A 6,167-nucleotide genomic window follows, 5' to 3' on the forward strand; every position below is an offset into this window, starting at 1 on the left:
ACATAAATCCTTTTTCTTCATTTTGTCCTACTAAAATTCAAATTCTCATTTAAATCTAATAAGGAAATATTTTTTTTAATATCTCTAACCAAGTCTTTTTAGGTCTACCTCTACCTTTCTTAACATATATAAGTCAAATTTAATACCTCTATTTTCCTAACCAGGTCATTGGATGGCAGCAATTCTACATAAAATTCTTAACTAATTATGTAAAACTTCAAATTATGCAAACTCAAAGGTATTGGACTCATCTTTTGGTCTAATATTTATAGAAATATAAAACTTCTAGAAATCATCTGATATCCAAAAGTCAAAATTTGGTGTGAAGTCCCCTTTATTAAATAATTAAAAAATCATAAATTCCATAAAACAAAGAAAATTCATAAATTAATAACTCAATTAGTTTATTTATATGAACTATAATCACACTTCATACTCCATCAATAATGTTTTTAGGAAGAAAAGAACTAAGTTTAAAAAGAAGAAACAAATATTGAAATAAAAATGTCTTTTTCTCAAAGACTTATATAATTTCATAGGTGTAGAAGACTAGTCACCTTTACTTTCACTAAATCCTAGTTTGTATATTAGGTGACACTTGCCACATAGACTTTTAATATTTACATTCTTTTAAGTTGACGTGTTTACATTATTTATGCTGTAGAAACTGTCTATTTTTCATACGTTTCTTCCTTGCATGTGCTTGTGCCTTAAATTTTGTTAGGCTCTTAAGAATTAAATTTCTTCTACTCATAATTTAAAATAATAATTTAAAAATAATTAATATAAATATTTAATTTCTCTAAGAAGCTAAACTGGAGACCGTCTTGGGTTGTTTGTTTATTTTTCATACTTATATTCTTATTTTAGACACTTCCCTACCTAAGGGTAAAGTTCAGATAAATTAACTTATAAAGATTAGGTTCTAAACCTCGTGCTTCATAGTTTACTAAAAAAAATATTTTAAAGCTTTTTCAAAAACTTCAAGCATGCATGGTTTGTGGTACTTCAACTAGCTTGTATTACAAACAATAAAGTAAAAATAAAATTTTATTACATTAGTTGTAGATGATTAGGTGATTTAGCTAGATTTCCACTCCATACAAGATGTAAGTCCATAATTGAACTTAGAATAGGTTTGGGTAACTAGTTTGTAGTGCTCAACTTAGATCTAAGTTCTGAGCTAGACCTTAAATCATAAGTCCTCACTTTTCAGGATTGTAATCCCAAATTTTTAATAAAATGTCAACCCAAATATATAATATTTTCTCTAAAGCATTAAAGCTTAATATAGGATAGATTGGAGTGCTTTTAGGAGGTCCTAGATTATTAAAGTGCTCCTTACTATTCATTCCTTTGCCTTCCAGAAAGAACTATTCTAGAATGATCCAATACCCTTTGAAGATTCTTTACCTCTCGTCCCTATCTTAATCATTAAAATCTAAGAAAATCTTTGCTAGTACTTTAATTTAGAGTATTATTAAGACATTTAATTCTCCTAAGATGTGATTAATCATAAGGGCTTACCTTTATGGGGAACCTTGAACACCAGCTTAAAATAAACCCTAACTTATTTTCATAAGATGGTGGAAAAATCTATTATATTGTTGAGAGATTCTAAAACTCATTTTTGTATTCAAATCACTTTGTAGAATATCCTTTTTATCTTTCAAGGTGATATGATATTATCGTTGTTGTATTTGATAACAGAAATGTAGAATTTTTAAATCTCGCTTTCATATTTAAATACTATTTTAAAATGACATTTCTATTTTTTGAGGAAGCTTGTTATTCTTTTATTTGTATTTGATTATGAAAGTGAATGGTTTCTAAAACCCTATTTTTATATTTGAATCCATTATAGAAGAATTTTCTCTCTTTGGATATATTATATTATTCTCAATATCTTATTTGATTATAAGAATAAAAGAAACCAAAATCTGTATGGATTTAATATCCCATTATTTTAATCTTTATTTTCATTTAGGACCAAACTAGTGAGCACCATATAATCCAATATGAACTTCTTTTATTATATCTTTATCTTCTTATTTACTAAAGCATCACAACCATATTTGATCGAATGATCTTCTATAAAGGGTACCGTTGACTAAGATATAAGATAGGGATCTTCTTTTTATCTGATACATAATAGATTTATCTCGAGGGAACTTATTTTATTGTAAATAGTTAATGAACGGTATTCTCTAATCTACCACTTCATTATCTATAGAAAAAATAATTTTAACCTTAGTTGGGGGTTTTCTATTTATGTATTCCATTTCAATTAGTAACAAACCCCTACGACCTTATACCTCTATTAGAATTGAGTTCTTCTCAAGATAAGCTAACTCTTTAGCGAGCTTGTTAAGGCATTAGCCATAAAATTTATTCCATTAAATATTCTATACAATGTCATATTCAAAATTTTTTCTAATAATTTCATAGTATACTTGTGATATGGAACCATATTTGGATTTAACACTTTATATATAGATGTAACCAAGTTGATAGCCAGTTGTGAATCCCCATATACCTTTATCCTTCGATGTAATTTAAGATTATCAACTCTAAGCTAGTTATCAGTGCCTCGTACGCAACTTCTTTATTTATAGATGGCTCTAAAAAGTGATAGGAGTAATACATCAAACCTTTATCTAGGTGATGCCTACAATACCGATTTTGACTTTCTCTGGGAATATATCTTGTGGTCATTTATCTTCTTAACTATATATAACACCATCAAAATAAAACTCTCAAGTGGGTTTTTCATTAACTTTTAAGTTTATGATCTTTTTCAGTAATGACATGCTACTCAATCTCAATTTGTATACATTGGGTGCCTGTTTTATGAGAACCGCATTAGGCCGTGTCACTAATTTATGAATTGTAATGTCTAGAGATAAATTGGACATTTCTTCATAACTCAAAGAAAAGCAATCTTTAAACTCTAAGAGCAACTCAATAATTTTATTTGTCTCTTCCTTATTCAATATTGGGCTAATGAAGATCGAATGATGGTCTTTCTTATTGCCCAAATTTATGTCTTTAAGATCATCTACTATTAAATTAATTCTCTCTTGCAACTTATGAACTACATCCTTAGTTTGAGAGTCATCTAGATCATTTGAAGTCTCTAAATAAAATCTATTAAAAATAATTTAACATCAGCTAAAAGAGATCATCAAACTCTAGATAATAAGTTATTACGAAAATATTCATCATCATCAAAAGGATAAAGAGTATTGAGGCCAACACCCAGTTCAAATTTATATTTATACAATTTAGTAATCCAAATGTTATCATACTATTGTGCAAAAATTATAGTCCAAAATTATGAAGTGGAACCTTATTTAGCAAATCTATTGACATAGTTATAATGCCAGTCAAAAGGTAGCTCAATTATTTTATTTATAAATGGATCATTAAGGGTTACATTAGTATTTACACTTTTGGTGTTAGAAGGTATAAAGGCATTAGTTTTAGCCTTTGGATTCAAAGTAGGAGAGACCATAACTGTTGACCCAAATATATCATTTTGGGATAATGGGTTTAGAGTCACATTATTTACATACTTATTTAATCATTCTAGGGTAGATATTTCTGCCTTTTATTTTTCAATGACTTAGACTCTATCCTCACTAACAGATGGAAAAATTTAAACTTCGGTTGTTCAATAATATTTACATGCACTTTAGCTTATTTTCTTTTATTAAACACATATGATTCATTCTTTGAACTGGATTCTAAATCAATATGTATTACAAGAAATTTTATTGAAAGTCTTTCATTTTCTTTATTTTTATTTTTCTCAATTTTCCATCCTCAATCTCTTCCTCTAAATCGTTGACTCATTCTTTCACCTCTTTGTAAGGGAGGGGCGGGTGACCGATGAACATTTTATTCAAAGTTGGAAAGATTTTCTTTCTCTTTTCTTTCTTCTTTTATTTCTATTTTTTCAGCTTGTTTAGTTTTATTAACAATAGGTTTATGATTCCCAATCAATATGCTTTTTAGGCATATATCTTCATATAAATCTACTTCATTAATTGAAAATTTATTGTAAATCTCCCTTAATACAATGCTCATTGCCCTCACAGGAATATTTCATACACTAATGTAGGGAGGAAGGAACCATTCAGTATTCATAAAGCCATTGTATACCCAAGAGAGTATTAAATGAAGCCTCTGAATGTCATTCCCCAGAATCTATACTAGAAGAATTGGATAAATCTTTCTTTCTTTTCTTTAATCTAAAGATTTTGCATTTTATATTCACTATAAAAATAAATATGATTGCTTTTATATTATTTAATATCTATAAGTATTACAAATAAAAAAATGTTATACATACAATAGTCATGATACAAGAGATAAATTACATCATTATAAATACATCATGACTATAAAATAAACTACATGTGCCAAAAAGAAAACTAAACATATTGTCTAGCGTCTCACATTACAAAGCCCTTACCCTTTTTTGAAAACTTATAAAGCTACATATTGAGCATAAAAGACCAGCAATAATTGATGTTAATGCAATAAAAGTGAAACAATATGATATAAATTATACAAAGAAAATTTTGCATTGAAATCTATGTTGATTATCTATACCAACTCAGTTCATAACATATCACATCTCAATCTATTATTACCAGTAATAATAATAAGTGTCATGTAAGCACAATATCAATAATAGTGAACTATCTAATCAATAATAATAGTATTGATACTAAATTATATTAGTATTGATATTAAATAGCATCAATACAGTGTCAGTATTAGTATCAATAATAGTGTAAGTTGTAATATCAATAGTAGTAATGAGTACTCAAGCAATAATCAATATCTATAATCAATATTCAATAATCATTATTATATCAGATAATAAGATGAGGGTTTCTTGAGTTTGTAGGTATTATGTGGAATAAATTATATCAGGGAACTATTATTCTATCAGATATTAATGTGAGTGTATCTTGAGGATATCTTGCTCCTATACTTATGACTCTCGATTGGTCACCCATTATGACTCCCAATCAATGAACTCTTTATAACTCCCCTTGATTCATGTGAATTAGTTTCCCTAACTCCTTAAATGTCTCAAATAATCTTTAGCTCCTTATGACTCCCATCCACTTTCTCCCATTAGTGGACCAAATGGATCTTAAGGATATTATACTAGGCTATCATAACGACTATTTAATAGCAATGAGTATATCAATTTTACAAAAGCATTATTATCACAACACATCATTCAATCAGATTGATATCACATTCCAATATATATCATTCTTACCCATTAAATTTAAGTGTATATTATATTTCAGTATTATCATGCCAACCATAGTACATTATTTTAACCTATTTTTTAGAGTACCTTTTTCCTACACATTTTATCTAGAAATTCTTATACATACATTTAACTAATAAAAATGAAATAAAATCATAGAAAATCATTTAGAATGATCAAATCTACACGGTGAAAGCTTATGCAGAGTTAAGAGAGATAAATCTATACAAATAAAAATCATCACAAATAGAAGTAAGAAGGTAGTTACTTATAATACTTAGAATAATTTTCATGATATGAAGGATTGATGAAGAAAGCCCAAACTATCCTCCTCTTCTCTCTCTCTCTCTCTCTCTCTCTCTCTCTCTCTCTCTCTCTCTCTAAAGTTTAAATCAGCAAGAAAATATTTTTATTTAAAATATTATTCATATTTTTATCAAAATTTAAATCTATCTTAAAGTGAGCAATTTTAATATTCCATTTGTAATTAGTGAGGTGATTAAAATTAATTTGTAAGATCACTCCAAATATTTTGGATATTTTATTGCAAAATAATTTGAGCTTGTATTATTTGCATCAAATTATAATTTTCTTTTTGTTGATCTAAGTTATTTGGCTTAGTGAAGTTTAATTTGTAATTAGAATCGGTTGTACTCGTCCGTATAAGAGAGTACTTAGGTTGTAAGGAACCTCTTTCGTTTAAAGAAGTGAGGTTTTCAAGGAAAACTTAGGATTAGTCAATTCTAGCTTAAGAGTTGGCTAGCATGGACGTAGGTCGGATTGGAATCCGGACTGAACCACATAAAAATATTGTGCCTCTTATTTTCATTTCTTGCATCTATTTTTCTTTATCACTTTCATAAAAAATTTT

This window comes from Dendrobium catenatum, unplaced genomic scaffold (genome assembly GCF_001605985.2).
Source record: "Dendrobium catenatum unplaced genomic scaffold, ASM160598v2 fragScaff_scaffold_358, whole genome shotgun sequence".
NCBI lineage: Eukaryota > Viridiplantae > Streptophyta > Magnoliopsida > Asparagales > Orchidaceae > Dendrobium > Dendrobium catenatum.